We start from the raw sequence: 13,078 nt of genomic DNA, 5'->3' as shown, positions 1-13,078 counted from the left end.
TTTGAAAAACACAGCTAAACACATTCTTGTATATAAAAGTTTTTGTAAGTATTTAGAAAAATAAATTATTGGATTTGGAATTATAAAATCCATGGTACAAACTTTAAAAATGCTGATAGTTATTAATAACCAACCTGCATTTCTTCTCAAAAAGGCTTTCCCTTATCTAAAATGTAGAAAGATGACTTTTTCTGCACACTTGCCAAAACTAGGTATCATTAATCTGTAAGGACTGGACACAGCATTCCTAAAATATGAAGTATCTTCTGCCCCAAATTAATTGCTCTGAGTCCAGTAGGTACTATCAATGTTTGGATCAGGATATAAGACATTAAGAAGTGGTAGGTATTGTGTCAAAATGGAGAAGGTGTGGCCAGCATAAAGGCATTCAAATCAAAACACTCTGATAGCCAAATAAAACAGATCTGAGCTGGAGCCCACCAGTCTGAGCTCACCAATGTAAAAGATCTCCAGCAAGAAGATATTTATCCCCAGTGTTCTTGGTTCTCCAAATCATTCCAATTGGCTGGCTATCTAATACCTCATATCCAGAAGGTAGGTCTGGTCTCTGAATACATTGCTAGACTCACAAATATGAAAATCCCTTGTTAAAAATTGAGATGGTGAGATTTCACTCTCTGACACCTTATGATATGGTGAATTTTTTCATGCTCCCAAAAACCAGCTATGCATTAGAGTCTGCCAATATAATAGAAGAAAATTAGAATATATGTCAAGGAATTTCTTATATTTTCATTAAGTTTCACACACAACAATGAAACAAATTCTTTGATAACACTTACTATGTGCTCTGTATAAGATCCAACACATTAACTATGAAAAGGAATTAATTATCATTTCATTAAAACTCTCCAAAAATTATGAATTAAAAAAAAGAATTCTAATCTTTTTTTTTGTTTTTGCAGAAATGTAATTTGATAAGTCTCAAATGACAATGCCTTACCTTATGAATTGATTGAAATCATAGCACTAAAAATTAGAACAGTTTTTGAAGATCAATTAGGAAGAAAATATTTTCAATTCACAAATGTTTTCTCAGCCTGGAAGAGTTCCTCTCTGCTGTTCCCAAATCTAATCCAAACTATATATAGTTGTCATATGTTAACATACCTGAAGGCCGTGAGTGTGAAGAACATTGTAACCCAATGCTTTTCTTGTCAAGAAGCCTTGAAAATTCCCTTAGCTAGAGGAAGCAAGGAATAAATTTAATTTTCTCTAACTAAGCATATATCTACTTTAATGAGCTCTCCAGGCCTCTCTTAGAATGAAAACATTCCATGTTTGCCTAGATAACTGCATAATGACAATAATTTTTACACAGAGTGTCTTTCATGATTGAAATGCATTTTCACCCAGATGAAGTTGTGAAATCAGAAAAATTGAAAGAGAGCTACCTGGTGGAGCAGTGTGGCCTTCAGAGCTAGTAGGTCTGTGTTTCAAGTTCATCTCAGGCATTTGCCAGTGATTGCTGGACAATTAATTAAAACTGGTTTGTTTTTTGCATTAGAGGGGATAGAGAGTGTGTAGGGACCCAACATTGAGCCAGCACATAACTCAGTAAATACTATCCTATCTAATAAAAGAATGATATGAAAATTGACCATACCTCTGCTACACCCACAAGCCACGCCCACTAGCCAATCAGGAGGGAATATGCAAATAAACCCAACCAAGATGGCTGCAGCCACAGAGAGCAGAAGGTAGGCTTGGGTTTCCCTGGCAATGGAGGAAGCCAAGCTTCCCGCCTGCCCTTGCTGGCCCAGGCCTCCACTCAATGCTACAAAGTTTCAATTATAGAAGATAAATCCCAACAGAAATGGCGGCAGCCACGGAGCTGGAGAGAGCAGGAGGCTAGGGTTGCCCATGGCATTGGAGGAAGCCAAGCTTCTGCAGCCCTGGCCTGCTTTTGCCTCTGCTTAAGGCTACAAAGTTTCAATTATAGAAGATACACAAATCCCAACAGAAATGGCTGCCACCATGGAGCGAGCAGAAGGCTTGGCTCCACTCCAGGCTACAAAGTTTCAATTGTAGAAGATAAATAAATCCCAGATACCAGGGCCTCTGCTTGGGTCGCTGGGGGGCGTGGCTGGCCTGCAAACCATCACAGGCCCCTCGCCCAGGCCGCCCCACACCCCAAGGGAACCCCCATCCTGATCCGGGACACCCTTCAGGGCAAACCAGCTGGCCCCCACCCATACATCAGGCCTCTATCCTATCTAATAAAAGAGTAATATGCAGATTGACCATCACTCCAACACACAAGATGGCTACTCCCATGTGGTCAAAGATCCTGCCCCCATGTGGACAAAAGATGGCCACCACAAGATGGCCAGCAGGGGAGGGCAGTTGGGAGGGACCAGGCCTGCAGGGGAGGGCAGTTAGGGGTGACCAGGCCTGCAGGGGAAGGCAGTTAGGGGCAAACAGGCTGGCACGGGAGCAGTTAGGCATCAATCAGGCTGGCAGGGGAGTGGTTAGGGGGTTATCAGGCTGGCAGGCAGAAGTGGTTGGGGCAATCAGGAAGGCAGGTAGGCGAGCAGTTGGGAGCCTGCAGTCCTGGATTGTGAGAGGGATGTCCGACTGCCCGTTTAGTCGGACATTCCTCATGGCGTCCCAGATTGGAGAGGGTGCAGGCTTGACTGAGGGAAAACCCCCCTCCCGTGTACGAATTTCATGCACCAGGCCTCTAGTGACATAGAAAAGCAATAAAAAAAAAACCCTTTTCTTCCTGTTGTCTCTGCTCTTTGGGTAATCACAGTTGGGTGGTTGTTCTGACTCCCCAAACAGCTGCCCCTCACTCCTTCTCCATTTCCTGTATAGCCTTTTGAAAGTATGGACACCTCATAAAGAACTGAACTTCTGTTAAAGATACATGAAGACTGCATTCAAAGTCACCTCATCCCCCATACTTGCAATTCAATATTTGCCTCATTTAACCAATGTCTTCTTTCACTCTTCATATTGTTTGATACCAATCATTACCATCATCCCCCACAAGTTTCGAGTAACTCTTAACCTCTCTTTCTTTCTTATCCTCTCCAACCAATTAAAAAGCAGCTCCTGACTTCGTGCATAGTCAGGTGATTATGTCCACATTGAACTGAGCTTATCTGTTTGACAGGCACATGCTGCTCAATATGCACAGCAGTACTCCAGTATAAAATGGAAATGTTGTAATGGGGTTGGATCTCAGCAAATCCAGAAGGTAGAGAAGTAAAAGCAGGTGATTCAGACTCACATTGTAGTACTCTCTACAGCTCTGTCATTGCTCCCTCCACCTATATCTGTGGACAAGTAGCAACTAGTGTTCGTATGTATCTGCATAGTCTGAGAGCACAGTTAGTCCTGAAAGTAGCGAAAGAAATCCTTTAAATAGGTAACACTTTGGGTTGTGCCTTTGGTCATTTATTTCAGAAGAGAACCTGAGGTACAAACTACAGTGATTCAAGGGCAGACATTAATAGGTTGGTCATTGGTCAAGGACATGGAAAGAAGTTTAGAAAATTGACAACAAGGATGTTTGGGTCAGAGATATAGTGTGGGCACAGAGCGTGATCAGATCTATGTCTCATATAGATGGTGATGAGAAGGGTCTCCTTCAGGTCAAGACACTCATTCCTCCACCTACTGGGAGCATTGGCTGCTGATGGATCCCAGCTGCTTCCTTCTTTTAGCATGACCCTAGTTCATGGGAACTGACTCAGCCAAGGACAGTTCCCCTCTTCAGGGGCAGCCTCCATCCGGTGACTAGTAGATGTAGTGGTAAAGCCTCACCCTTTACTTCAATTTAGGGAAACTTTGAAGGTCTCCAAATACAGACTTCCCTGTGGAATTGGCTGAGGCCTCTGCTTAAACTGTATAGCAGTTTCTTCCTTTAGAATTATCAAAGCAAAGATCCCACAACTAAAATGACTGTTAAATATTTCCTAAGAGGTTCATTATTTGTATTAATTATTTCATTCAAGTTAATAAATAGCAAGTATATTTGGTAATTTGATGGATTATGGATATGAGCCTCAGAAATTGGGCAAGTCTGATCTAATGGTTCAAAAGAAATGTGCCTGTCTATAAATGATTAGCTTTACCCTTATGAATTTTAACAGTTTGTAAACATCCATTTTGCAAAGTTGGCAAAATAAAAAAGTGAAGTTTTAAACAACACTTAAAGGAAGTTATTGCAAATGCAATATGAATCATTGATTGCAAACTGCCTGAGAAATAGAGATAATAACAAACCCATCTGAAATTCAAGCTTCTTGCCCTTTAGCTATCATTGCCTATGAGCAACATGCCCAGGACTTCTGAGAAACATTTGTATTATGAATGTTAGGACAGACCCAGAGCTTCTGAGATCCTGATGGTAGTCACATGTGTATGAAAAAAAAAATAACATATTTAGTTGAAGAAGAATTTTAAGGAGAAAGATGGAAGGGAGTCTAAGCCATGACCATTTAAGATGCTCCATCAGAATGTCGGTTCTTTTCTTTGGCTCTGCAACAAATGCACCTTAGGCTGGGAGGCATTTCCATTTCACAGGAACTTATCCTACTTTATTTATTGGATAATTGATTCTACAACATTCTGCACAAAAATCAGAGGAGAAGCCCATTTCAGAAGGTCATGATTTTCTTATGTAGAGAGTGTTCTTCCACCAATATGACTAAAGACACATGATAAACACCCATAGGAATAGCTGTCCACATTCAAGAAGTTCTCTGCACACTTTTTTTTAGTAGTTACACTGAGGGTAGTTATCAATAGGGGTTGCTTGGCATGATGTAACAGAAACCTAACGACAATGGTTTAGCCCCGTGGTTGGCAAACTGTGGCTCGCTAGCCACATGAGGCTCTTTGGCCCCTTGAGTGTGGTTCTTCCACAAAATACCACGGCCTGGGTGAGTCTAATTTGAAGTGGCATTAGAAGAAGTTTAAGTTTAAAAAATTTGGCTCTCAAAAGAAATTTCAATCGTTGTACTATTGATATTTGATTCTGTTGACTAATGAGTTTGCCGACCACTGGTTTAGCCAAAAAGGATTTTTTTTTTTTTTGCATAATAGAAGGATTATTGACTCAAGTAGTCTTAGTCTGAGGTAGCAGCTCCATGAGAACTTTGATGGACAGTTTAGCAGTAGATGATTACAATGTTGATAGTCATTTTAAAAGAAAGTCATTAGAGTTGTTGTTTTGCTGTTGCTAAGTTGTATTTAAAGTCTGTCTTCCTAGAGCTTTATGCCCCATCATCCTTGGCATGTGGCTCTAATACTTATGGGTTAATGATTGCAGCTTCAGTTCTAGATCACGTTTCAGGCATAAAAAAAGAAAGGAACAGGAAATAAGAAAATTGCTTATTCCAGTAATACAAAGCATTTCTAGAAACCCCTAGGAAAATATGGCTTATATCTCATTGACCAGAAATGTGTCACATGGCCATCATTGCTACAAGGGAGGCTGAAAAATGCTGATTTTAGTTGTCAGATTGCCCATATATACAAAGTCTGTGAGTACAAAGAAAGGGGAGAATGGATAATAGGTAGGCGAACAGTGGTTCTAACAAAATGGGTTTCCACTGCTGTTTTACCTTTCTTCCCCAAACTATGCCTACCATTGCTAGATTTTGTTGATGTATACCATTGTCTACTTAAACACTAAAAAGTAAGCACTATATTTCTCTAGGGTAATTCTTTGCATTTAAATGAAATTATAAAAATCTCTCTGGGTATTCATTTTTATGAGAGGAGCCAAGTTTAGTGACAAGGTTGCCAAATTATGTCCTTTAATAGTACTTCCAAATGTGTAATAATATTTCACTACTAAAATATTATTGTATTTAGCATGATTCCTAGTTAACTAACTTTGAAAACTCACCTTTTGATCAATGCCTTGTAAATGAAAAAATTTCTTGGGCCAGAGAAATCATTTTTTGCCATATATGTCTATTTTAAAAAATAGATGAAATGTATTTTTTGTACCGCATAATATTCAGATTGGTAAGGGCAATTTTAATTCCCTTATAGTTCAATCACAAAAGTGATATCTTTGGCTTCAATAGCAATAGAATGACTTGCATTTTTTGTGTGACTTAATTCCTTGCTGAATTTCACTGGCATGCTCTTCCTGGAGAAAAGCTCTGAAGGACAAACTTCTCAGATTGATCAATTTCATTAAAAAAGATTATTCTGGAAAGAAGACAACTTGAAAAGAAGTTCAATATACATTTGCTGTTATCATCAGCTCCTCCTGTCACAGATGGAAATGTAACAAAAAGTCAATTGGGAGCTTTTTTCATGCCATTTCAAATCCAATTTCTTATTTACCAAAAATTTAAAAATCTAGGGGCAAAAGATTGTGCAACTGAAATAATTTAAAATTGGTTTGTTATTATCAATTAAGTGGAAACGTTTTGTATGTGTCCTGATGGACATTTTAGCAGTAGAAGATTACAATGTTGAGAGTCATTTTTAAAGTAAGTCATGAGAATTGTTGGTGTTTTGCTGTTGTTAAGTAAAGTTGTATTTAAAAGTACAGAGGAGTAGTAGACATAAAATGCAGCAGGAGATAAAGAAAGGCAGAAGGAAAAAGACATCTTAGGTGAAGTTTGATTTACTTTGTGCTTAATAAGCAATCTAAATTCACAGCTTTTTCCCCCACAGTCATTTCTCAATATTGAATAGCAGTGTATTTAACGGAGTGGAAAGACGGATACTTGGGGATAGCCTTTTTTTACACTGGAAAATTTTTCCAAAAGTAATGACTTAGAAAATAAAAGGGAACAGAGAATTACATAAAATTAACCACTTAGCTACTCTCTCCTTCAATAGCTATTTAACATTTGTGGTTTTTACTTAAGGACATCAAAGTAACTTGTCAATTAAGACTTTAAATTGGAGGTACATGCTGAGGACATTTTTGCTTTTTGATTCATTGTTTGCAGCAGAGTTATATATATAGGTATATGAAAATCCATTTTGAATACCTACATTTTTGTAGTTGGAAATTGTTTTAAAAAAGAAAAAAGTATAAAGCTGTTATTTATTCTGCATTTATTAATACCCTTTGCTAGCTGGTATATTGATTTGGTATATATTTGCTTCTATATTTGTATTTGCAGCAAAAGAAAATACCTACACAAAAGAAAATAAGAGATTGAAATAGCTGTTGGGATAATTCACACACACACACACACACACACACACACACACACACACACACACACAGTAACAGACACTGGGCAAGTTCATGGCCTCCTACTGAGAGCACCTGTAACTATTTGGAGCAGGAGTTTTCTCTCCTGTTGCTCAGCAGGCCCAGGCTGGGTGCTTCTGGCAGTGATGCCTTAAGAAGCAGCTTCCATCAGTGATGATGGGAGTTGGAGGACAAACACCCTGGCTTCCCCGGGTGGGATAATCCTGAGGTGAGTTTACACCTTTTCCCAGTGAATCGAAGCCCTTTGATTAGATTCCTTCACTTGTGGTTTCCCGTTCCCTCTTCCCACTGGTGCTTCTTCAGATCACCTCCCAGATAAACTACTTACCCTCCAATTCTGGTCACAGGGTCTTCTCCACTGAAAGCATATTATCCTGTTTGATTTCAATTACTTGACTTTTATAGAAAAAAACTATTGTGAGTTTTTAAACTTCTTTCTGACTGCCCTGCTTATTATTATTATTATTATTTTTTACTGGAATTACATAGTTATGTTAATTTTTTTGTTTTGGTGTTAGAGTCCCAGTTTTTAAGTGTGGTATTTGTTTATATATTTTCTACTCTGTGAAAAAAATTGAGAGCTTGGGTAAATGCCTATGAAGATTCCAAACAAGGTGAAATAATCTTCATTATTCTCTGTGTTGTTGTTTTTTAATCAAATATAAGAATATCTAGCAATATCTATGAAGAAGTAAAATGACACAATGAAATAAATTGCTGTGATTATTTTCATTTAAGAGGTATAAACAGTCCCACCTAATGGTTTATTGCTCAATTTTCTACCATGTGAAACAGATACTTAGAATAAGAATTTTTCTTCACAAAACTGAATATTTTATAAAGTTTGTGATCAGTGCTTCCCTCATTCATTTACTGCCTAAATAACAATCCCAAATTCTTTTTAGGTCCATAACTCCATAATTGCGTATCTTCTGCCTTCTGACTACTCAGCACCCCCACAGAAACCTCTTTCCTCTGTAGACACTTGATAAATATTCACTGAATAAATATTCCCTGGTTGTGGGAGCTTTCTGACCTCCATTGTAGCAAGGTTGGAACCTGGAAGCCAGAAGCTGGAACAGAGGCTGCCTGATTGTGGCAGAAAAGGAGACTCCTCACGGGGCTGGTTCTGTGGTATTTTCCTGGAAGGAATTTTTGAAAATGGACCACAGAGAATTTTTCTAAACCTCACAAAAATTATACAAACACCCAATTCCTCGTATTAAACTTCTTGCTGTTTAAAATGCCCAGAGTATTTTCTGTTAGAATCAGGTACCAGAGAACATTATAGGCAACAGACTTCAAGGTTGGTAATTAGGAATTTATTATGTGACCTGGTTGGATTTGAAGGCAGTGAAGAGCAGGATACTATTAGAGTGACATCAATTTCTTTAAAATATCAAGGACAGACCAAGTGGTGGTTGTCATGGCATATTATGATGGGTATGAGTTATCCAAGGACTATGGAGTGAGATAGTTTCTGCAGACTCTGCTATAGAGAAAATGAATCAGGGCTTTAAATTCTACACTCAAGGCTATATGTGATGGAAGGAGATTTGACTTTGGGTTGTAAACACACAATACAATATAGACATGATATATTATAGAATTGTACACTTGAGACCTATATAATTTTATTAACCAATGTACCCCAATAAATTTAATTAAAAAAGAGAACCAAAGGCTTTCTATGAAGACACTAAACATTTTTATTTCTTACTAGAGGCCTGGTGCATAAAATTCATGCACTCGGGGGCAGGGGTGTCTCTTAGCCTGGCCTGCACCCTCTCGCAGTCTGGGACTCCTCAGGAGATGTCTGCCTGATTGGGCCTAACCTGGCAGTCAGACATCCCTCTCGCAGTCTGGGGCTCTCGCAGTCTGGGACCCCTCACTCCTTCCCACCCGCCTGCAGCGGAGGCAGGAGAGGCTCCTGCCACCGCCGCTGTGCTCGCCAGCTGTGAGCCTGGCTTCTGGCTGAGTGGTGCTCCCCCTGTGGAGCGCCCTGACCACCAGGGGGCAGCTCCTGCGTTGTGCATCTGCCCCCTGGTGGTCAGTGCACTTCATAGCGACCAGTCATTCCACTGTAGGTCAATTTGCATATTAGGGTTTTATTATATAGGATAGCCATGAGGTTTCTGTAAGTAATTTCCAGGTGCAGAATATGATTTTGTCATTTCTTAAATTTAAACATATATTAATTTTATTGTCTCAACATATCTTTTGTGGAAGTTAGGATTTATTGGAAGGGTGGGACATGGAGATATGGAAGGAGTACTTTGGAGGAGATATATATATATTTCAAGTCCAAAATTTCACAGAACTTTTCACATCAGGAGAGGCTGTCCTCTTACGTTTGTCTGAGGACCTGGTCTACATTGCTTGAAGACCCTTAATTAAACTCGCATGAGCTTGTTATGTGGCAGGTAGATGCCAATTCTCATTGCCTTCTCCTATAACTAGAGTCAGAATGCCTTTTTGTTAGCAAACTGCCCCAGAGAGCAAGGAGAGGTGGAAGAGAGAGGCAGGGCATTCCAGGCTGGTAGGTGGCAGTTTTAATAAGCAAGAGAACTTTCATATGAGGCTTGTCTTGGTGGCAGCAAAACGAGTAGACCTCCTCACCTGCCCACCAGAATCTTGAAAGTTTATACAGAGGCCTTAACTGGGTTCAGTCATGTATACCATCCAGATGGTTTCAGTACACATTGCTCCTTCAAGTCTGCATCTTTGAAAATGGCTCAGCTGTGGGAAAGGTGGGCAGAATATACACTGCAAGCACCGAGGAGGAGGTGGGTAACCTCCCATTGCCTGGGTCCAGCTGGGGACGGGGCTGTCAACTGGTTCCAGTGTCCTCTCAATGACCTCCTCCAACAGTGCCCTATGGTGAACAGGCTGATTGTAAATTCAAACCTTAGAAGAAAGGTTTACCCATGGAAAGATTTGTAAGACTTTAAAAAGTTATGTACCAACAGAGTCTGAGAGCACTAGACCCAGGAGAGGGGAGCATGGTTTTAGAAGAGGCTCTAAGAAGTGGCTCTGCTGTAGCTTGAGCAGCTGAGGTAAGTGTGGTTTGTTAACTGGAACTAGACTAAGGGGAGCCTATACTGGAAGAAGTTTGAGATGCCAGAAATTCCTATAGCAAAGAAGAGGAAGGAATTCAAATGTTTAGGAAGAAAAGGCCCAGGAGACTTTCCATTTTACATAAATAACAAGGGCTACATTGTTGAGGAGGACAGCACCTTCCTTGAAGAATTCTGAGTGGCTGTCTTGGACTTGGAGGAAGATGCTGCCACTAAAACGAATAACCCGATTTAAATTTTTTCCCAATGCCTCCTACTTGTAAACAAGTTTGTTTTCTCTTGATGCATTTCTTCTGCTGCAGTCAATATTATAATCAGTGCTTGATCTGGTAACATCAACACATATTGTAATCTTTGAGAACATCTATAGTGTTTGCATGATAAATACAATGCTTCGTGACCTAATCCAATAACAAAGCCCTTCACTGTGCCTTAGAAGCACCAAGTCCACTTTTCTTTTCTTGTTTTTGCATGGTGGGTATGCAGTGGTAATTGAAAATATAAAGTCCCACATGGTGACACGTATGGCATTTGAAGAGTTGCCAAATTATAACTCTATTACTGTGACTTGTGCGCTGAGCAGCAGTGCAACTAATGAGTACCACATATGGTCTCTGTTGCACACACTCGGCATTGCTGTTAAAACACACTGGCAGCCATAGACTTTGCATAAATAATGAGCATGGCTGTGTTCCCATAAAACTTTATTTGTGGACATTGACATTTGAATTTTATGTAATTTTGTTTAGTCATTCTTTGTCAAGAATGCAAAACTGTACTCCAAATACACGAAAGTATGCAAATACAGCAATGAAAACCCAGAGCCTGGCCATCAGTTAATTGAAAAGAATTATAGAATGTGTGACTACATATTAAAGATATTGAGTCCAACTCAGTTAATTTATCAGAAAATAAATTGAGGCTCTGAAGTGTTCAGTGATTAGTTAGTACAAGTCATGCAGACAGTGAGTGACAGTGGAGGCTAGACATTTTGATTTCAAATTTCCTGTGCAGCGCATTCCTGAGGTACAACATGGACTTTATATGTATAGCAATGAAGACATTCTTTTTTGTTTTATAATTTTTCATACTTTCCCCCCCTAAAATATAGGCATAAAAGTGTCTAAACACGATATACATTTTTTTTTATTTTTTACAAATCTGTTATTATTATTTTTTTTTAAATAAATTTTTATTGATTTCAGAGAGGAAGGGAGAGGAAGAGAGATAGAAACATCAATGTGAGAGAGAATCATTGATTGGCTGCCTCCTGCACGCCCCTTACTGGGGATTAAGCCCAAAACCCAGGCATGTGCCCTTGACCGGAATCGAACCTGGTACCCTTCAGTCTACAGGCAGATGCTCTATCTGCTGAGCAAAACCGGCTAGGGCTAAAATACAATATACATTTTATATAGCAATAATAATAAAACAAATACCAATGTACCTACTATTAAGTGTAAAAAAGGCAAGTGCCAATAGCTACATACTTGACTTTTTAAACTTAAATGTCATGCTTTTACCATTCACAGTTTTCTGTGATGTTGACTGTAACTACCCTTTTCTAAACATAGATTCCTTTTCTCACGTTAAGGAAGTTCCCTTCATTCCTTAGTTCCCTAAGAGGTTCTCTGGTACTTGTCTTTTCAGTCTTTTGACCTGGAGCTGGGGTTTCCCATATCCTGCTCTGCTGACCTCTTCCCGTGGCCGTGCCTGTGTCTGGGGTCAAGTGATGGAGGAGAGAGAAAGGAGGCTCGCTAGCCCTACCCTCTTCTGATCATCTCTGCCCTGACTGAAGAGAAAGTTCCCTCTTCTCACAGTGGAGGCCCCTCTGGGCCCTGGCTGTGCCAGTGGTGCTCTTGCTTCTAGCACTGCAGTGGGATGGCCCGGGGCTGGGTGAGAGAACAAAGAAAAAAAGGGAGACCCCCACCCAAGTTTCTCTGTGTGTTAGGCGACTCCTTTTCCATTCTTTAAGACAGAACCTAAGGATTTCTGGAGCTCTCTCTAATATTCCCAGGTATCTGAACTTCTATATTTTGAGCTGCCTTGAGTCCAGATTGGGTGATACCTTGAGATAAAAAAGAAACTAATCATTAATTTAGTGGTATTTCAAATTCTGGTATCTCCCCTCCCCGCCCCCCACCATCTACCTGCTATCATTAACTCTTCAGAATCCATGCATTCTGTCCATTCAGTGGGTGAGACAGGGCGTAGTGTGCCTGCTCCTTACCCAGAATTGGAACTGGCAAGTTGAACTTATTTTTTCAGCTCCACCCAGAGTGAAGGTCTAGCTCTTCTATTTCCCCTTTTCTTCTGGGGGCCAGTGTTTAGCTAGTGGACCTTATGAAGGTATTGCCTTCCCTTTAGGGATCCTTCTCTTATATGGAGGTGTTCACCTTGATCTTCTACCCTACTTACCCTCCTGGCTTTATCTCTTGCCCCCTGTGCTCAAGCCCAGGGACGATGCTCGCTTCAATGCTCTGCATAGCTCTCTGGATTCCACTTTTCCTTCCTGCTTCTTCCCTTTGAGAATATTCCTTATTTCAATGTGAACTCAGCTATGCATTAAAAAGGTTTTTCAATATTTTGTATAGCATTATTAATGTTTTCCATATGGAGGGGTTTTAAAATACCTATAGCCACCACAGTAGCTTGCTATTGAAGTTGTGATTGATTTTTCTTTAAATAAAACTGATGGGTGGTTTTCATGTGATGTGGACACTATTCCAGGGAATAGTAACCTCTAGTTATAGTGTCTTAATGAGTCAAGGTCTCATGA

The sequence above is a fragment of the Plecotus auritus genome, assembly GCF_963455305.1.
Source record: "Plecotus auritus genome assembly, chromosome: 4".
Classification (NCBI taxonomy): domain Eukaryota; kingdom Metazoa; phylum Chordata; class Mammalia; order Chiroptera; family Vespertilionidae; genus Plecotus; species Plecotus auritus.
This window is presented reverse-complemented; position numbering follows the sequence as displayed.